General features: G+C 39.3%; 2 protein-coding genes across 2 annotated transcripts in view; both read left to right on the top strand.

Moving 5' to 3' along the window:
• Positions 1-22380, top strand: part of EFHC1 (EF-hand domain containing 1) — a 178246-nt gene that overhangs the window by 27107 nt on the left and 128759 nt on the right. The gene's annotated exons all lie outside the window — the stretch shown is intronic.
• The window catches only part of LOC132538115 (EF-hand domain-containing protein 1-like), a 56425-nt gene that overhangs the window by 10356 nt on the left and 23689 nt on the right, over positions 1-22380 (top strand). The window lies entirely within an intron of this gene.

Raw genomic sequence — 22380 nt, 5'->3', positions numbered from 1 at the left:
CGCAGTGGGTTAAGCACAGGTGGCACAAAGCCCAAGGACCAGCGTAAAGATGCTGGTTTCAGCCCCAACTCCCCACCTGCAGGGGAGTCGCTTCACAAGTGGTGAAGCAGGTCTGCAGGTGTCTTTCTCTCCCCCTCTCTGTCTTCCCCTCCTCTCTCCATTCTCTGTCCTATCCAACAACGACAACAACAATAAAACAAGGGTAACAAAAGGGAATAAATTAAATAAATAAAATAAAAAATAATTAAATAGCACTAAGTATGGTACCTCTGCACCTAAAGCCTAACTTAAATTCTGTTTCTCCCAAAATCTTTCTTTTTTTAAATTTCCTTTTCTTTATTTACTTCCTTTTGTTGTCCTTGTTGTTTTATTGTTGTAGTTATTATTGATGTTGTTGTTGTTGTTGTTGGATAGGACAGAAAGAAATGGAGAGAGGAAGGGAAGACAGAGAAAGGCAGACACCTGCACACCTGCTTCACCTCTTGTGAAGCGACTCCCCTGCAGGTGGGGAGCCGGGGGCTTCAACCCGGATCCTTACAGCAGTCCTTGTGCTTAGCGCCACCTGTGCTTAACCCCCTGCGCTACCACCGACTCCCTCCCCAAATCTTTCTTAGAGCTCATTCTATCAAAATTTTTGGCGGTTTTTGTCTTCTTTAGTAAATATTTATGAAAACCTGATATACTCAAATTATATGTGTGCCTGTGTATCTTTCAGGTAAACTGTGAAGGTAGGGGTCTTGTCTTAATAATTGTTTTAAAAGATTTTATTTATTTATTAATGAGAAATGTAGGAGGAAAGAGAGAAAGAACCAGACATCACTCTGGTACATGTGCTGCCGGGGACTGAACTCAGGACCTCATGCTTAAGAGTCCGATGCCGTATCCACTGTGCCACCTCCCAGACCACTCATGTCTTAATAATTTTCAGCATTGATTATGAAATCTAGTTTGATGCATTTCAAATTTTAATGTAATAATTGGAATCATGCTAATTCAACAGGGGTTGCCTTTGAAAGCTCATAGCTAGTGGTAAGGAGAAGCATAAATTTTCAAACAGACAGATTCTAGTCTTGAATCTTGCTTTCACTGGGAGAATTATTTGGTGCCAATTACTAGTCAGAATTCAAAGGATAGTGTCATTAAAAATGAAACAAAGGTATAGAAATAGAAATTTAAGCATTTGATTTATAAGTATAAATGTAAACAGCAAGAACTGAAATGTGTCACTTCTGGGATTAGGGATTGAGAATAGGGAGAGGCCAAGTGATTCTTCAGACTCTGTACATGATCTGAAAAAGAAAGGAAGGAAAATGTGGTTGACTAGTATATTTTAGAAAAATGTTGAAAAATAGACCCTACCAATGTGTTCTGGAGCCTGACTTCCCCAGAACCCCACCCCACTAGGGAAAGAGAGAGGCAGGCTGGGAGTATAAATCAATGTGTCAATGCTCATGTTCAGCAGGGAAGCAATTACAGAAGCCAGACCTTCCACCTTCTGTGTTGGGTAGTATTCCAGGCCCCCCTGCCTTAAAGCCTCTGTCTCTAATCCTGCTTAACTAAGCACAACCATGCCTGCAGGGCATTGGTTTGATCCCACTTAAAGCTGAAGTCTATTTACATAAACCACTGTTAACTAAGCACCACCCTGCCTCCAGGGCATTGGTTTAATCCCACTGGTTCACGATGTCTTTTTGCTCCGCCCCCTCTCATAGTCACCCTGATTTCCACCAGTCTCTTTTCACTCCACCCTCTCTACATCACATCCTGTTTTCACCCTACTTGGCGAGTATAAATACAGCTGCTCTTCTGAAGTAAACACACTTGGGATTGCTTTCCAGCTCCGAGAGTTCCAGAGTGTATCTCCTACAACGCTATCTTGGCATGAGTTACTGATGGCTCTCCCACACTGCAGCCTAGATTGGCTCCAGTTGCGTTCTCTCCAACCTAGAGAGCACTTGCTCAGGAAGAAGCACCCTTAGGCTATCCTGGCACTTCTGCACCCCATAATGACTCTGGGTCCATACTCCCAGAGTTAAAGAATAGAAAATCTGAGGGTCAGGCAGTAGTGCAGCGGGTTAAGCGCATGTGGTGCGAAGCCAAGGACTAGGCCTGTAAGGATCCCGGTTAAAGCCCACGGGTCCTCACCTGCAGGGTTGTCACTTCACAGGTGGTGAAGCAGGTCTATAGGTGTCTTTTTCTCCCCCTCTCTGTCTTCCCCATCTCGCTCCATTTCTCTCTGTGTTATCCAACAATGACAACATCAATAACAACAATAATAATAACTACAACAGTAATAAAAAAACAACAAAGGCAACAAAAGGGGGAAGCAAATAAAAAAAAAGAATAGGAAGGCTGTCAGGTGAGGGGATAGGATATGGAGTTCTGGTGGCGGGAATTGTGTGGAGTTGTACCCCCCTTATTTTGTCACTGTTTCCTTTTTATAAATAAAAATTAAAAAGAGCATTCAAGCAAAATCTAGGTGAACTAGACATCCCATAGCATTAGAATTCTGATTAATGAGGGTTTTGCATTATTACCAAGTTGTTTGAGTTACCATTAATATTCAGGGGACTTAACAAATATATAATAGTGAATATACTGAGTATAATTATACTGAGTATAACTGAATATATAATAATAATTGAATATATAAGACCAAAATATAGCAGCTGAAATCTCCTTGAAGACAGGTATTGTTAATTAATTAGTCTATTAATTAATTTTGCCTCCAGGGTAATTGCTGGGGCTTGGTGCCAGTACTACGAAGCCATGGCTCCTGGCAACCATTTTTTCCATTTTACTGGATAGGACAGAGAGAAATTGAGAGAGGAGGGGGAAGACTGGAAGGGGGAAAGACAGTGAGATACCTGCAGACCTGCTTCACCGCTTGTGAAGCGTCCCCCTGCAGGTGGGGAGCCAGGGGCTCTAACATAGATCCTTTGCGTGGGTCCTTGTGCTTAGTACTATGTGTGCTTAGCCAGCTGTGTCACCACCCAGCCCCCTTATTTACAAAGACAGAAATTGAGAGGGAAGGAGGGGGAGAGAGAGAGAGAGAGAGACATGTGCATCATTGCTTCACCATTCTTGAAGCTTCCTCCTTGCAGGTGGGGGAAAGGGGCTTGAACGTAGATCTTTGTGCACTATAACATGTATGCTGTACCAGATATACCACTGCCTGGTCAGAAAGGCATGTATTGTATATCTCTAGATTTTATAGATATTCAATAACTGTCAAATGAATAAATTATTTACATATACATTCTCCTCCAGGAATTAGGTAATATACCCATTTTATATTTCACAACGTCTGAAGGTAACATTTATCCCAGGTCTCTCTCTCTCTTTTTAAAGTAAAGCTTTTACCTTAAAGCTGAGTACTATTTAAATATATATATATATATATATATATATATATATATATATATATATACACATATATATCACAACATAATTTCTAAATCATTTTTATTGGGGGATTAATGGTTTACAGTACAGTTGTTGAAACATGGATGCATTTCCCATCTCTCTGTCTACAAAACTGGTCCTTTTCTACCATCATGAACCAGGAACCCCAGGCTGTCTTTAACTTCTCCCTTCCTCTCCTTCCCCAGGGTCTTTTGCTTTGGTGCTGTATAGACCCCATCCAATCCAACTTTTGTGTTTTCCCTCTCTTTTTTTTTTCCCCTCTATGTTTTTTCTTAAGTTGCACCTACTAATGAGAGCATCCAGTCTTTGTTCTTTGCTTTTTGGCTTATATCACTTAACATTATGCCTTCAAGTTCCATCCAAGATGAGGCAATGGAGATGACTTCATTATTTTTTAACAGCTGAGTAGTGTTCCATTATGTATATATGCCACAAGTTTCTTAGTCACTCATCTGTCATTGGGCATCTGGGTTGTTTCCAAGTTTTGACTTCTGCTATGAACATAAGTGCGTGTGTATTTCTTTGTTTTTGTTTCATTTGGGAATCCTCAGTCAAGAAATTGCTGAGTCAAAGGGTAGGTCCAGTCTTATGTTCTGAGAAATCTCCAGACTCTTTTCCACAAGGGCTGGAACAATTTACATTCCCACTAGTGGTGTAGAAGTATAACTTTTATCTTCCCATCCTCACCAATATTTGTTGCTTCTGTCATTTGTTTGGTTGCTTGTTTCTGTCCTTTCTTCACCTTTCTCACAGGTGTAAAGCAGTAGCTCACTGTTGTTCTTATTTTCATTTCTCTGATAATTAGTGACTTTGAGTAGTTTCTGATTTGTCTGTTGACTCTCTGGATCTTTTCTTTGTTAGAGTTTCTGTCCATGTTCTGGCCTCATTTAAAAAACCTTTTTGTTTATTGTATTTATTATTGGATAGAGACAGAGAAATAGAGGGGGGAGGGAGAAATAGAGAGTGATAGATACAGAAAGACACTTGTAGCTGTACTTCAGTACTTGTGAAGCTTTTCCCCTACAGGTGGGGAACAGGGGCTTAAACCCAAGTCCTTGTATACTGTAGAGTGTGCGCTTAACCAGGTGCACAACTGCCTGATCCATGGCCTCATTTTTTTTCTTTTTTTAAATTTTTATTTATAGAAAGGAAACACTGACAAAAACTATAGGATAAAAGGAGTACAACTCCACACAATTCCCACCACCAGAACTCCGTATCCCATCCCCTTCCCTGATACCTTTCCTATTCTTTTTTTTTCCAGTTTCTTTTTTTTTTTTAATTATTTAAGAAAGGAGACATTAACAAAATCATAGGATGGGGGGGGGGTTTACAACTCCACACAATTCCCACCACCCAATCTCTATATCCTATCCCCTCCCCAATAGCTTTCCCATTCTCTGTCCCTCTGGGAGCATGGACCCAGGGTCGTTGTGGGTTGCAGAAGGTGGAAGGTCTGGCTTCTGTAATTGCTTCCCCACTGAACATCAGCGTTGACTGGTCAGTCCATACTCCCAGTCTGCCTCTCTCTTTCCCTAGTAGGGTGGTTCTCTGGGGAAGCGGAGCCCCAGGACACATTGGTGGGGTCTTCAGTCCAGGGAAGCCTGGCCAGCATCCTGATGGCATCTGGAACCTGGTGGCTGAAAAGAGAGTTAACATACAAAGCCAAACAAGTTGTTGAAGAATCATGGACCCAAAGGTTGGAATAGTATAGATGAAGTGTTGGGGGGTACTCACTGCAAACTCTAGTGTACTACTGCTTTCAGGTATATATTTGTCCTAGTTCATGGATACGTGTGAACATATGTTCTATCTCCTGGAACCTAGTCTATATCTAGGTTTTGGGACTTTGTTGTGAAGTGAACCACCTGGGATGGAATTAGAGAATACTATGAAAGGAAAGATCTCACCTGAGTGATGAAGCTGAAGGGTTGTCATTCCACACCTGAAGTCTCTGGACACAGTCTGAAGTGAAGCATGCTGGGGTGGCACTCATTGTGTTGATTAGGTTGCAATAAGCAGATGCAATCTTATTTGATAAGCATTGGGAGAAGCATACGGGAAAGTGGGCCCTACCCTAGGGTCCCAGGACTGGAGGAAGTTTAGGCTCTATAGTGGAAATGTGAGGTTCCTACTGTCTTAGGGTTCAAGAAGACAATGGATAATTATTGTTATCATTACATTATTTGATAATTGAGTTAACATATAAAGCCAAGCAAATTGTTGACTAACCATGAACCTAAAGGCTGGAATAGTTCAGATGAAGATTCGTTGGTCTCAGTTTTGTAGATACTCGAAAGGGCCTATGACACTCTCACCATTTCTATTCAACATAGTCCTAAAAGTCCTCACCATTGCAACCAGGCAAGAAAGAGGTATCAAAGGAATCAGATTGGAAAGAATGAGGTTAAATTATCATTATTTGCAGATGATATGCTGTTACATGGCCTCATTTTTGAACAGGGCTGTGTCTTTTTTGCTGTTGTTCAGTTTAGTGGGCTCTTATGCATTTTTAAAAAATTTCTTTATTGGGGAATTAATGTTTTATATTCAACAGAAAATACAGTAATTTCTACATGCATAATATTCCCCAGTTTCCCATATAGCAATACAACACCCACTATGTCATTTATCACCCTCCATGGACCTATATTCTCCCCACGCACACACCCCAGAGTCTTTTACTTTGTTGTGATACGCCAATTCCATTTCAGGTTCTACTTGTGCTTTTTTTTTTTTTCTGATCTTGTTTTTCAATTTCTGCCTGAGAGTGAGATCATCCCATATCCGTCCTTCCATTTCTGACTTATTTCACTTAACATGAAATTTTCAGGGTCCATCCAAGATTACCTGAAAACATTGAAGTCACCATTTTTTATAGCTGAGTAGTATTCCATTGTGTATATATACCACAACTTGCTCAGCCACTCATCTGTTGATGGACACCTGGGTTGCTTCCAGGTTTTGGCTATTACAAATTGTGTTGATAAGAACATATGTGTACACAGATTTTTTTGCATGGATGTGTTGGGTTCCTTAGGCTATATCCCTAGGAGAGGAACTGCAGGATCATAGGGTAGGTCCATTTCTAGCCTTCTGAGAGTTCTCCAGACTGTTCTCCACAGAGGTTTGGCCAATTTACATTTCCACCAGCAGTGTAGGAGGGTTCCTCTGACCCCACACCCTCTCCAGCATTTGCTGCTATTACCTTTTCTGATGTATGACATTCTCACAGGAGTGAAGTGATGTCTCATTGTTGTCTTTATTTGCAATTCTCTGACAATCAGAGACTTGGAGCATTTTTTTATGTGTTTCTTGGCCTTCTAGATCTCTTCTGTGGTGAATATTCTGTCCAAGTCCTCCCCCCATCTTTGGATGGGGTTATTTGTTGTCTTGTTGTTGAGTTTGGCAAGCTCTTTTTATATGTTGGTTATTAAACTCTTGTCTGATGTATGGCATGTAAAGATCTTCTCCCATTCTGTGAGGGGTCTCTTGGTTTGGATAGTGGTTTCTTTTGCTGTGCAGATGCTTTTTAATTTGATGTAGTCCCATAGGTTTATACTTGCTTTAGTCTTCTTTGTGATTGGATTCATTTCATTGAAGATGTCTTTAAAATTTATGCGGAAAAGAGTTCTGCCAATATTTTCTTCTAAGTATCTGATAGTTTCTGGTCTAACATCCAAGTCCTTGATCCACTTGGAATTTATATTTGTATTTGGTGAAATACAGTGGTTCACTTTCATTCTTCTACATGTTTCAACCTATTTTTTCCAACACCATTTGTTGAAGAGACTCTGCTTTCCCCATTTAATAGTCTGGGCACCTTTGTCAAAGATTAGATGTCCATAGGTGTGGGGGCTCACTTCTGGGCTCTCAATTCTGTTCCACTGGTCAGTGTGTCTATTCATGTTCCAGTACCAAGCAGTTTTGATGACAATGACCCTATAATACAATTTGAGATCTGGGAGTGTGATGCCTCCGGTTCTGTTCTTTTTTCTCAAGATTGTTTTGGCAATTCTAGGTAGTGGTTCCAGATAAACATTGGTAGCATTTGTTCTATTCTCCTAAAAAATGTGCTTGGGATCTTGATGGGGATAGCATTAAATTTGTAGATGGCTCTGGGTAGTATATTCATTTTGATTATGTTAATTCTTCCAACCCATGAACATGGAATATCTTTCCACTTCTTTGTGTCTTTTTCAGTTTCCTTGAGTAGTGACTCATAATTTTCAGTATACAAGTATTTCACTTCTTTGGTTAGGTTTACTCCTAGATATTTTATTGGTTTTGTAGCTATAGTAAAAGGAATTGATTTCTGGATTTCAATTTCTTCTAACTTAGTGTTTGCATAGAGGAATGCCACTGACTTTGAATGTTAATTTTATAGCCTGACACATTACTGTATTGCCTGATGATTTCCAAAAGCTTCTTGCTGGATTCCTTAGGTTTTTCTATGTATATTATCATGTCATCAGCAAATAGGGAGAGTTTGACTTCTTCTCTTCCAATCTTTATCCCTCTAATTCTTTGCTCCTGCCTGATTGCTATTGCAAGAACTTCCAACACTATGTTGAATAATAATGGTGATAGTGGGCATCCCTGCCTAGTACCTGATCTGAGGGGAAATTCTTCCAGTTTTTCACCATTGAGTATGATGTTGGCTGTAGGGTTGCTATATATAGACTCCACTATCTTCAGGAATTTTCCATCTATTCCCATTTTTTGTAGTGTTTTGATCATAAAGGGATGTTGTATTTTGTCAAAGGCTTTCTCTGCATCTATTGATATGACCATGTGGTTTTTGGTCTTGCTTTTGTTGATGTGGTGGATCACATTGATTGATTTACATATATTAAACCAACCTTGCATGCCTGGGATAAACCCCACTTGGTCATGATGAACAATCTTTTTGATATACTGCTGTATCCGGTTGGCTAGAATTTTGTCCAATATTTTCGCATCTATGTTCATCAGAGATATTGGTCTGTAGTTTTCTTTTTTGGTTGTGTCCCTGTCTGCTTTTGGTATCAGAGTGATGTTGGCTTCATAGAAGCTGGCAGGGATTATTCCAGTGTCTTCAATCTTCTGGAAGACTTTTAGAAGTAGAGGTATTAGTTCTTCTTGGAAGGTTTTGTAGAATTCATTTGTAAAACCATCTGTTCCAGGACTTTTATTTTTCGGGAGATTTTTGATAATTGTTTCAATTTCATTAGCTGTGATGATAGATACCTACCGCTTCCTCTTTACTTAGTTTTGGAAGTTGGTAGGTATCCAGGAACTTGTCCATTTTTTCCAGGTTCTCTAACTTGGTGTCATATAGTTGTTCATAGAAGCCTCGCATGAAATGTTGAATTTCTGCGGTGTCTGTTGTGATATCTCCTCTTTCATTTAGTATCTCATTTATTTGGGTCTTCTCCCTTTTTTGTTTTATGAGTCTGGCTAAAGGTTTGTCAATTTTGTTCACTCTTTTCAATAACCAACATTAACTTTTGTTGATCTTTTGTATGGTTTTCTTATTCTCAATGTTATTTATTTCTGCCCTAACTTTAGTGATTTCTGTCCTTCTGGTTGCTTTAGTGTTCCTTTGTTCTTCTAGGTCTTTAAGCTGTGCAATCAGGCTGTTTATTTATGCTTTTTCTTGTTTCCTAATGTGTGCTTGTATAGCTATGAAGTTCCCTTTTAGTACTGCCTTAGCTGTGTCCCAATTATTTTGATAGCTTGAGTCTTCATTTTCATTGAACTCTCGAAACATTTTGATTTCTTCCTTGATTTCCTCTTTGACCCAGAAGTGTACTATTGAGCTTCCACATTTTAGGACTGTTATTAATCTTTTGTTGATTGTTATGTGTTAGTTTAATTCCACTGTGGTCTGAGAAGATGCTTGGGATGATTTTAATGCTCTTGAATTGGCTGATGCTGTCTTTGTGGCCTGACATATGTTCTATCCTTGAGCATGACCCATGCGGATTTGAGTAAAATGTATATTCCAGTTTCTTGGGGTGAATGACTCTGAAAATGTCCAATAGTTCTAGTTTATCTATCTCTTCATTTAGCTCCCTTATGTCTTTATTGATTTTCTGCCTGGATGATCTGTCAAGTTGAGAGAGTGGGGTGTTGAAGTTCCCTACTATGATTGTGTTGCTATTAATATATTGCTGTAGCTCTTTCAGTAGACATTTGATGTATTTAGATGGCTTCTCATTGGGTGCATAGATGTTAATAATTGTTAAGTCCTCTTGATTGACTGATCCTCTGAGCATTAAGTAGTGTCCATTCCTATCTTTTTTAATCTTACCTATTTTAGAGTCTATCATGTCAGATATGAGAATAGCTATTCCTGCCCTTTTTTGTGGGCCATTGGCTTGTAAGTTTTCCATCCTTTCACTTTAAGTCTGTGTTTGTCTTGTTGAGTAAGATGGGTTTCCTGTAGACAGCATATTGTTGGGTTGTATTTTCTGATCCATCTTCCTACTCTGTGTCTTTTAATAGGTGAATTCAGGCCATTGACATTTATTGATATCAAAGATTGAACATATTTTAATGCCATTCTTGTCGTATTTATGGTGATCTGATTGTTTATAGGAGACCTTTCAGAAGTTCTTTCAGGGCAGGCTTGGTGATAGTTGATTCCTTCAACTGTTGCTTGTCTGAGAAGGTTTTGATGCCTCCATCTAGTCTGAATGACAGTCTAGCAGGATATAGCATTCTTTGTTGAAAGCCTTTCTCATTGAGCACTCGATATCTTGCCACTCTCTTCTGGCTTGTAGTGTTTGTATGGAGAAGTCTGCTGCTAATCTTATGGGTTTTCCTCTGTAGGTGACTCTTTGCTTTTTCTCTTGCAGCCTTCAGAATCCTTTCTTTATCCTAATTCCTTTCCATTCTGAATAGGATGTGTCTTGGTGTCTTTAAGTCTGGGTTAATTCTGTTTGAGACCCTCTGGGCTTCTTGAATCTTTATGTCTTTGATGTTGTCTAGACTAGAGAAGTTTTCAGCTATTATTGCCTGAAGAATGCTTTCTTCCTCTCCCTCTCTTTCTTCCTCTGGTAAGCCAATAATGTGTATATTGTTTCTTTTGAAGTCATCCCATAGGACTCTGTTGTTGTTTTCAGCATCTCTTAATCTCATTTTGAGATTGCTTACTTCTTGTTTAGTTGTCTCTAATTCCTCCTCGATCTTGCTAATTCTGTCTTCAGCCTTACTGATTCTATTCTTTCTCCCCTCTCCTGTTTTCTGGAGTTCATTTATTTTTTTTTCTTCTGTTCTGGTACTGTTTTAGCTTGTTCATCTAGTTGTGTTCTTAGCTCAGCTATTTCAGCTTTCAGCTCTCTAATAACCTTGAGATAATTAGTGTTTTCTTCCAGAGTTTCATTTGTTGTTCCTGTATTTCTGATTACAATTCTTTTAAATTCTTTACTCACACCTGTGATCATTTCCTTAGCTAGTTTTTGGATGTTGAACTCCTTATTTTGTGCTTCACCCTTTGGGGGGCTTTTAGCTGGACTCTTGTCCTGGTTCGTTTCTCCAATATTTCTTGCTGGTTTACCCATTTTATATACTGTTATGAGTTCCCTCTCTCAGTACATTTCAAATTACTGACCACTATTGCCTGGATTGACTTGTGTCTAAGTAAGTTAATTAAAGGGTTCACAGTCATGGAAGTTAACAGTTGTCTCAATAGTATTTTAATCCCTGAGTTGGAGCTCAGTGGTTTAAAAGCCTCTTTTTTTTTTTTTCCTTCCCTGTAGGCTATGGGAGCCTGAGGACTTTTAAACTATAAGTAGGCTTCTTAGCTTAATCACTAACTCCTGATCAAGAGATAAAGCAGAGTGTGGCAGAGATAATCCAGTGATTATGCAAAGAGACTTTCACAACCCCAGAGCTATGCCACCAAGGTATATGTGTTCTTCTGAGTGTCCTGGTTAGATCTCTGTCCTTTGGTGTCTCTCCCTGCCACTGCTCCAGATTCTGAGGGCAGCAGCAGTGGAGACTCACAGTTGCATTTGGTGAGTCTCCGGGTAGTCCTCTCCTCCCTTTAGCTGCCTCTTCTTCTCCTTCTTCTTCTTCTTCTTCTTCTTCTTCTTCTTCTTCTTCTTCTTCTTCTTCTTCTTCTTCTTCTTCTTCTTCTTCTCCTCCTCCTCCTCCTCCTCCTCCTCCTCCTCCTCCTCCTCTTCCTCCTCCTCCTCCTCCTCCTCCTCCTTCTTCTTCTTCCATTTGCCCTTCTTCCGTAGCCAGTCAACAGCGTCACGTTGAGCCTGATGTAAAGTTTTGAGACCTCCTTTGAATCTGGAGAGGTGGCAGTCATTGACTATGTGGGTCATAGTCTGCCTTTGTTTGTGGAACAGACTGGAGGTGGTGTCTCAACTGATAAACTGTTACCAGCCACTTAATCCCTCCCTAGGCTCTTCTCTGTCACCAGCCACAAGTGTTTGTACTCACTGGTGATTTGGTGGGTTCCTGTAGTTGTTCTAGTCCTGTCTTTTTTCGGTTCCAGGTGGTCTCATTTGGTATTCCTAGTTGATCCGGGAGGGGAGAGGAGTGAGAGGAGATGAGAGGAGAGGAGAGAAGGAGATCTGCTGCTGCCTGTAGCCCCGCCTCCGGAAGTCCCTGCTCTTATGCATTTTAACTTACATTTTTATTAGTGATTTCATGTTGATTTACAAAATTTGAAGATAACAGGTGTAGAGTTACACAATATTTCCACCACCAGAGCCCTGCATCCCCAATCCCTCCATTGTAAGCTACAGCAGTTCTCCCAAGGTTGCAGATACGGGCTAACTATTATTTCTATAACTATGTGTCTATACCTATATATATTTGCCTCCTTTTTTAAGGTCCCATCTTCTCTTCCTTTCCAAGTCCCACATACATCTATTATTACATCCAAATGTTATCCCCCCACCCCTTTTTCCTCCTTTCTCTTTGGGTTCTATTGGAGTTGGGAGTTCAGAGCCCTCTGGTCATCTTCCCCCTGTCATTTCTCTCCCACTGGTATATGGATCAGAATTATTTTTGGGGTGCAGAAGGTGGGAGATCTGGCTTCTATAATTGCTTCTCCATGAGACATGGGTGTTGGCAGGTGAACCCATACCTCCACCCCCAGCATGTTTTTATCTTTCCCTAGTGGGTAGGGCTCTGGAGAGGTGAGATTCTAAGACACACCTACGAGGTCATCTGGCCAGGGAAGGCAGTATAGAATCATGATAGCCTCTGCAACTTAGTGGCTGTGGCTGCATATGTCTCCGCTACAGCTGGTGGATTTTGTTAAGGTCTGTAGTTGTAGCTATTTGTTATTTTTTTGGTGTCATCTGATCCATTCCCTGGCACTCCGTGGCTATACCTCCCAGAAGTCCCTGTGTGTCTCCTTTGATGGAAAACCAGTCTGAAACTTAAGTTATGAAAATGGAAAGGATTCACATAAGTATGTAAACTGCATAACTATAAATTTACCTTTCATACCTAAAAGTTCTGAAAAATTCAATAATTGACTATAAAATTAATATTAATAATACTCAATATTGATAAATGAGGATAAAGAAATAAATTTGTTTTGATGACTGTCATCTATACTTACGAATAACTTGGACAGTACCCCAGGAAGTGGCACAGCAGACAAAGCAGTGGATTCTCAAGGTCTGTCTCTAGCATCCCATGTACCAGAGTGATGCTTTGATTCTGTCTCATTAGTAAATCACTGAATAAAACTAAAAAAAAAAATAATAATAACTCCTGAAAATAGGATCTATCACAAAAGATTGAGGAGTTGGTAGAGGTCTTCTATTTAGCAGTGATATGAATAGACTAGGTAATTTGGGTCAGATACGGACAGTGGAGCACTGATAAAGTACCTGATTCAAGCCATTGGTCCCATTTGTAGCAGGTTAGCTTCACAAACAGTGGAGCAGTGCTATAGGTCAATCCCCCTTATTTCTTTAGAAAAGAAATATATATATCTGCTGGGAGTGGTAGATTCATCATACAGGCACCAGATTCGAGTCATAACCCTATTGGCAAATAATAATAACTATTATTATAAATATTATAGGAATCATAATTTTGATCCACACTTTTCTGAAAACAACTGCCAGTGTATATATTTGAAGGTACTAAACAAATAACTATATGTTGAGACTCACTGAGAAAGATCCAGGAAAATTTTCTGAAGCAGCAAAGTGAGCCTGACAAATAGGGCCATATTTTTTCTTTTGGTTATGTGTGCTGACTCTAGAAAATGCACTAATGAAAACGGACATCTACTGTTTATCAAAGGCAAACTTTGGTAAATTCTATGCTTTCACTCCATGAATGGCTAATTCTTAAAAGGACTATTGTGTACCTTTAAAATATCTTTGAATTATCTCAATTTCAGAAATCAGACTAAGATGATTTAAAATGACTAATCCTCCTACTTCACACCAGACAAGAAAATTTAAAGTAGTTGAAGATAGTATTATCATATTTCAAAAGATTTTTTAAGTGATTTAATAAATAAAATGTTAAATATTCATTCAGAAATCAATTTTTAAGTGATTTAATAAATAAAATGTTAACTATTCATTCAGAAATCAATTTTGGCAATAGGGTGCTCATGCATAGCAAGATGGCATGAACGAAAGTGACTAGAACAATAGGTACAAGACATATATCCCTAGGGCCTTATTTATTTATTTATTTATTTATTTTTTACAATAGTTTATACATGCATAGCATTTCTCAGTTTTCCACACAACAATACAACCTAGGGACTTTTAAGTACTTATGTTATCAAACTAAAACTTAAAAAACAAAAAAATTTTGGAGGCCAAGTGGTAGCACTTAAGCACATGGCACAAAGCACAAGGAGCGGCATAAGGATCCCAGTTCGAGGCCCCAGCTCCCACCTGCAGGGGGGTTGCTTCATAGGCAGTGAAGCAGGTCTACAGGTATCTATCTATCTCCCTCTGTCTTCGCTTCCTCTCTCGATTTCTGTCTGTCCTATCCAACAACAACAGCAATGACAACAATAACAAGGACAACAGAATGGGAAAAAATGGTCTCCAGGAGCAGTGGATTTGTTGTGCAGGTACTGAGCAATGACCCTGGAGGGACATAACAAAACAAAACAACAACAACAACAACAAAACCCACTGTATTTTCCATGCTTAAGGAGATAAACAATAGGATACGAATTTCAGCAGAGAGAAAACCAATATTTGCAAAATTATCACTGATAAAGGAGAAATTGATGCAGAATAATATTTGATAAAAATTAATCTGTATTAGTTTTAAAACAAAACACATAGTATATAGATACTAAAAGATGATCTTCATAGTTTAATAAAAGACAGCTATCAAAAATCTACAACATTGTGCCTTGTGATGATATGTTGAAAGTATAACCTCTAAAATTAGGAATAAGGCAAGAGTGATCTCTATCATTCTTTCTTTCCAACATTGTCCTAAAGGCCTAAGTTACAGCAATAAAACAATAAAGGAAAGCAAAATTATAGTTTAAAATTATAGTTTTAAAATTAAAGCAAAATTGAAAAGGAAAAAAGCAGAACTGATGCTATCTAAAAATGAGTAACTGTATATAAATAAATAAAAATAATCTCCACTGTTAGTAAAGTCAATGTGCAAACAACAAAAAACACAAAAGTGAGTTATAAAAAACTGCCATTTAGCATCAAAATTAAATACCTAGGAATAAATCAGTTAAATAAGTTAAGCAAGTAAATGAATGCCTAAGAATAAATTATTAAATACTTAGGAATAAATCAAACAAAAAGTAGTATTACCTAAAATATTTTGAGAGAAAAATTTTAAAACACCAAAGTAAATAAAGGGATATGCTATGCTTATTGGTTAGGCATTCAGTGTTATATAGGAAATCACTAAATGATTTATAGCTTCAGAAAAACCATAGGATAAGAGGGGTACAACTCCACACAGGTCCCACCACCAGAATTCTGTATCACATCCCCTCTGATAGCTTTCCTATTCTTTTTTTTTTTTTTTTTTTTTTTTGCCTCCAGGGTTATCTCTGGGGCTTAGTGCCTACACTAGGAATCCACTGCATCTGGAGTCTGGTTTTTTCCCCCATTTTGTTGCCTTGGTTGTTATCATATTTGTTGTTATTGTTGTTGTCATTGCTGTGGATAGGACAGAGAGAAATCCGGAGAGGAGGGTAAGCCAGAGGGGGAGAGAAAGACACCTGCAGACCTGCTTCACTGCTTGTGAAATGAGCCCCCTGCAGGTGGGGCCAGTTGGTGGCTCCAACTGGAATCCTTATGCTGGTCCTTGAGCTAAGTGCCCTACTTGCTAGTTTTCCTTTTCTTTAACCCTTTGTGAGTATGGACCCAGGGTCACTATGGGGTGTAGGATGTGGAAGGTTTGGCTTCTGTAATTGCTTTCCCACTGAACATGGGCATTGGCAGGGTAAAGAGTTTTTATTTTTGCATAGCTTGTTAATTTGATCCTATGTATGGAGATGTAAAACATCAAAAATAAAATGCTATTAGAGAAAAAGATGGGTGAATTTGCTCAATAAAATATCATTAAAGGCTAAAAGGTTACATACAACAATCAGGAAAATATGACATTGGCTCAGATAGATAATTAGGTCAGTAAATGAGTTCATAGCCCAGAAACAAAATCACACACACATAAGACATATGATAAATATGGTACTGTAGAAAGAAGTTCATTGAATAAATAATATCATAACATATATCTACATGGGAAAAATAAGAAAACATGATACCACTTCACAACAAAAGAAAAGAAAAAGAAAACAGTTCTGAGTATACTAAATGTTTAAATACAAAATGCAAACCACTAAAGGCTCTTAATGATAATATAATAGTAGGGAAAGATTTCCTTAGCAGGGTACAAAAAAGCGTGATTGTTTTAAAAGGTGACTATACCAAAATGAAGAATTGCCATTAAAAGAGTAAAAAAAAAAAGTGAAAGTCAAAATGTGAGATGATGTTACTACAGAAATCTATCAGTAACTTATATTTGCAATATATAAAGAATTTTCTAAAATTACTTTGAAAATGAGCAAGAAACTTCAACAAGTATTTCATAGTACAAAATATTTTTTAAAAAGACCCAATAAACATATGAAAGTTCCTTTAGTAATCTGGGAAGAATAAATTATAACCACATTGAGTCACCCCTGTTCACCCCCAGAATAATTAATCTGATAATGAAAATATAGAACAATAAGGGCTTTCATACGTTCAGTGACACACTCACTGTTGTAAACTGCTTGGCATAATAATTTACATTAGATTGTGCTGAAAATGTACACAATATATGAGACAAGGGATAACAATGTTTACAGAAGCATAGTTCATTATGACTCAAAGTAGATCTAAATATCCATCTTCCACAGTCTGGATAAATAAATTATATCATTCATCATATTTATATAATAATTTGAATTCTGTTCAGCAGTGAAAATTAATGAGCTGAAGCTGGGTGGAGGGCTAAGTGTACACACTAGTGTGCTCAAGGACCTTGTTCAAATCCCCAGTTCCCACCTACAGGGTCGAAACTTCAGTTGATAAGATAGTATTACAGGTATCTCTTCTTCTCTCTGTTTCTCTCTCACACACACTCTCCCTACTTCTCTATATCTCACCCTCTATAAAAGATTCCACAATAAAGATTTTTTAAAAAATGCACTAAAAAGAAATGATCTCCACCTGCAGGAGAGTCGATTCACAAGCGGTGAAGCAGGTCTGCAGGTGTCTGACTTTCTCTCCCCCTCTTTGTCTTCCCCCTTCTCTCCATTTCTCTCTATCCTATCCAACAATGACATCAATAACAAAAATAACTACAACAATAAAACAAGGTCAACAAAAGGGAATAAATAAATATTTTTTTAAAAAAAGAAAAAAAAGAAATGTAATGATCTATATTATATCTGTATGGAATAATGATAAAATTCATACAAGATTTTATAAGAATTAAGTGTCAAAAAGAGTAATATATATATATTATATAGTTCCATTTATATAAAGTTTAATAAAAGTAGACAAACCATAACTGCTTATATACCCCTGCTTTGTATAAAACTAAAGAAAACCATAGCTTAACACAAGATAGACCTCTCTTCCAATATCCCTCCCTCGCCCCCCTCTCTTTCTCTCTAGGTGATTGAATTTTATTGCAAGTGTATTTTCTAGGTTCTGATAATAATCAATGTTTTTACTTTTTCTTTTCAGAGAGAGGTATAGAAGCAAAAAGAGAAAGAAACCACAGCACCAAAGTTTCCTTCAGTGCAGTGGGGGGCTGGTCTCAAACTTGGGTCATGCAAATGGTAAATCAGTGCACTATCCAATTGAGCTGTTTTGCCTATTCAGTGGGCCATTTTTATGGAAACTGTTTGAATTTTATACATTTAAAAAAGTTTTCTCTATGTATATAAAGAAGAAAGAAAGGAATGAAGAAAGAAAATCAACAGAAACATTAGTAAAATAGTAGGGGCCATCTGTATATAGAAAAGAAAAAAAAGTGACACCTTGTCACAGAAATTTTCAAGTTTTCTTCTACCTATTTGGTGAAATAAAGTATACTTATTTGTTTCATCACAACTACTATGGAGGAGGAAAGAAAGAATGACAATAAGGGAAAAGGACTAAGGAGTGAGGTGGGGACTTAAAAAGGAAAGATGGCGGTAGTGCAGTGGGTTAAGCGCATGTGGTGTGAAGCGCAAGGACCGGCTGAAGGATCCCGGTTCGAGCCCCCGGCTCCCCGCCTGCAGGGGAGTGGCTTCACAGGCGGTGAAGCAGGTCTGCAGGAGTCTTTCTCTCCTCCTATCTGCCTTCCCCTCCTCTCTCCATTTCTCTCTGTCCTATCCAACAACTACCAATAGCAACAACAATAATAATAACTACAACAATAAAGCAAGGGCAGCAAAAGGAAATAAATACTAAAAAAAAAAAAAAGGAAAGATGGCATTTCAAAAGAAGAGAGTATGACAGGGGAGTCAGATGGTAGCGCAGCAGGTTAAGTGCTTGGGGGGCGCAAAGTGCAAGGACCGGCATAAGGATCCAGGTTCAAGCCCCCAGCTCCTCACCTGCAGGGGAGTCGCTTCACAATTGGTGAAGCAGGTCTACAGGTGTCTGTCTTTCCCTCCCCCTCTCTGTCTTCCATTCTTCTTTCCATTTCTCTTTGTCCTATCTAACAACGACATCAATAAAATAGCAGTAATAACAACAACAACAATTTAACAACAAGGGCAACAAAAGGGAAACTGTGTATATATACACACACAAGAGTATGATGGAGAAATGATCAGAGACAAATAGAATGAAATTCCACTGAATACAGATAAATATTGCACATGTTCTGAGAAAAATCAAATATGCTAAACCCAAGTAAGGAGGTTGGTGTCAAAGTAAAAGCATTCTGGTAAAGTATTTAGGGTTTAGATTAGAGCACTGGCTAAGAATTTTAGAGAAACTTACAAGAACATAAAAATCAGGATTTGATGTTCTAGAGAGACAGAATAATGATTTTAAAAAAATATTTACTCCCTTTTGTTGCCATTGCTGTTATGTTGTTGTTATATTGTTGTTGTTATTATTTCCCCTCGTTTTCTGACTTTGTCCAATAAATAAATAAAGATAACACAAAAATTTTTAACAGATATATCTATATTTTTTGCCCACTTTTATTCATTTCTTTTTTTCATTATTTTTTATAAAAAGGAAAGCCTGACAAAACCATAGGATAAGAGGGGTACAACTCCACACAATTCCCACCACCAGAACTACACATCCTACCCCCTCCCTTGATAGCTTTCCTATTCTTTATCCCTCTGGGAGCATGGACCCAAGGTCATTGTGGGATGCAGAAGGTGGAAGGTCTGGCTTCTGTAATTGCTTCCCCGCTGAACATGGACTTTGACAGGTCAATCCATACTCCCAGTCTGCCTCTCTCTTTCCCTAGTGGGGTGGGGTTCTGGGGGAGCTAAGCTCCAGGACATATTGGTGGGGTTGTCTATCCAGGGAAGTCTGGTTGGCATCATGCTAGTATCTGGAACCTGGTGGCTGAAAAGAGAGTTAATGTATAACGCCAAACAAGTTGTTGACTAATCATGAACCTAAAGGCTGGAGTAGTGCAGATGAAGAGTTGGAGGGAGGTTCTCTGTTCTGTAGATAGCTAGTAGGCCTATTTTAGTTTTATTACAAAGGGCCTGTGGCTATATAATTTTTTTTTCCCCTGAGCCTGAAATCTGATATGCAGGTCTATCCAAGTTATTGTCTGGGGAGATGATGTTATGGCTAGAAAAAGGACCAGAAAGCTGGATCAAGGAAGGGAGTTATTCATTTCTACAGCCCTGCCTTCACTTTCTTTATAAGTCAGGCCTATACATATTACTACTTCTGAATGTCCTTCCATTTTCTTCTTACCTCTCAGATAAGTAAAGCTGCCTCTGACTTCCTCTGGTGTTTTCTAGATTCTCTTCCATTTCAGTGATAGTATGTAAAGAAAGATTCCTGGTGACAAACATTTTAAGAATTAGGGGTCAGAACCCTGTGGTCATCTTTCTGTCACATTTCACCTCTCTGGGAGTATTGACCAAAATTTTTTGGTGGTGTGGTGTAAAAGGAAGGAGTTCTGGCTTTTGTAATTGCTTCTTCACTGGACTAGGGTGTTGGCTCATGACCCATACCCCCAGGCTGTTTCTATCTTTCCCTAATCTGGTAGGGCTGTGAAGAGGTGTGGTTCCAGGACATGTTGGTGAGGAAAATGGCCTCGGGAAGTCTAGACGGAATCATAGTAGCATCTGAAACTTGGTGGCTGAAAGGCAGTAAGATTTAAAGCAGGACAAAGAGTTTAATAAACAAGAACCAAAGAGTAGGAATAGAGCAGATGAGAATAGGGAACTTAAAGTGGAAAGAGGCTAGGAAGCCTATTTTAGGTATGTTCCTAAGGGCCTAAGACTTCAGTAATCTTTGCTTAAGTTTGATAGCTAACATGGAAGTGGATTAGCATATTATCTGGGAAGATGGTATCAGAGTAGAGAACAGAAGTTGAAATCTGGTTTAGAGTAGAGAGTAACTCTCAAATTTGAAAAAAAAAAAGGATATAAATATAAGCAACTGCTAACCACATCGATGTGATCTGGGGCCCATATATATTCTCATATTTAGTACAGGAGCCTGTGTAAGCCTTAAGTTCTTATCAGTCTGAGCTCACAGTCCATGGTCACAGCTGGGAACATTCTAGGCTACATTTCAGTTGTCCTCAAGTAGCAGAGTAGGCTGACTCAGCCTCCCTTCGGAGAGGGGGGTGGGGCAGTCCCTACCATTGCTACTTTGTAGTGAGGATAAGGTTTTGGAGAGGCCCACAAAAGGTTTTATGATGACATTCCTGATGGAAGTTGTCAGTGACACCCCTGATAATCATATATGTGCATAGTAGTGCATGAGGCATGTATTTGGAAGAATGTATGTTTAGTTGTTACTTAATTCATTCAACAAATGTTAAAAGACCTTTCTAGGCTTCATATGTAGCCTACACATGCTACCTAAGTAGTTGTTGCAGATAATATTTATCAGTGGATGCTAAAATGAGTAGGGAAAGCATTGAGAAGAAACAGCATTTTTATAGTTTCAGTATCTCTCAAAGTATTTGTTAACTGCAAAGGTATAGATGGATGTTGGGAAATTGTGCAGATGCATTCGCATCTGCCATGTTTTCCCCTCAGGCTACTACTAGTTCCCACGAGAGTTGGGACTTTCTTGGAGTGCCTGTTCTGCCATGTTGTGCCCTCAGGGCATTGTCTATATACCCGGGATATCTGGAGTGCTTTGGTTACTCCTCCCCCTCCCATTCTCACGAGAGTTATCATCCTATCCTGGAGTGCTATGGTTACTCCTCCCCCTTCCCATTCTCGTGAAAGCTACTCCTATAAAAACCCTTCATTTTCCACACGTTTTCGTTTGCTCTCTTGCCAGCGCTTCACTCCGGTGTTCTGACGCAGGAAAGGTTACTGTGTGATGCGGCCATTTTCGCTACCTCCACGTGGCCCAACCTGCTTCTCTAGCACCTAACTCTGAGGTGCTAGCACAAATAAAGATTTGTGTTTCCACTTCACTCCAGACCCGTCCTCTCTCTCTTCTCTGCTGCCCGTGCACAACAACATCTGGCTCAACAACATCTGGCGCTCAACGTATCCCACACTCACGCCCAGCTGAGGTCCATAAAAGCCGCCCAGACATAGGTAAGTGGCATCCACCCACCTCTGTGGCCCTGCGTTTCCCCCCACCATGGGATGTTTTCCATTTTATGAGGAGGTGTCCCAGACATTCTATCCTTCTCTCCTGGGACAGGCTTTTGATCTCAGAGACACTTTAATTTTCGCTACACCGTGGGTTCTCATGGTTATATTTACTATTTTCAGGATATGTACAAGGCCTCCTGCCAAAAGGTTAAGTGAACTTGACGCTGAGATACGGGAGTTAAAGGATATTTGCTTAAGACTTAAACACCCTAAGCAATCTGCAGTCAGCCCCAAAACCGCTGCCTCTGGAGACACGTATTCGGTTTCTCCTGCGGCAGCTTCCCCTTCCACGACCCCTTCCCCCACTGCCCCTGGAGACACGTGTTCGGCCGCTCCTTTGACCCCTCCCCCAGCTGTCCCCACAGACACGGGTTCGGTTTCTCTTGCTGCGGCTTCAACTTCTTTGACTCCTCCCCCTGCTAATACTTCATCATTAAGAGACCCTGTGGCTTCCTCTCCTTCGACTCCTCCCCCTGCTGACCCCTCATCATTAAGACCTTGTGGCTGAGATACAAGAGTTAAAGGATATTTTTTCAGCATTTAAGGACCTTAAACCATTTGCAGTCCACCCCAAGAGCTCCATCCCTGTAGATAAGTGTTCAGTTTCCCCTGCCACTACAGCACCTTCCACTTCCGTAGATCTCTCCCCAGTGTCATCGATCCAAATCCACACC

The sequence above is a fragment of the Erinaceus europaeus genome, chromosome 4 (assembly GCF_950295315.1).
Source record: "Erinaceus europaeus chromosome 4, mEriEur2.1, whole genome shotgun sequence".
NCBI classification, from domain to species: Eukaryota; Metazoa; Chordata; class Mammalia; order Eulipotyphla; family Erinaceidae; genus Erinaceus; species Erinaceus europaeus.
This window is presented reverse-complemented; position numbering and strand designations above follow the sequence as displayed.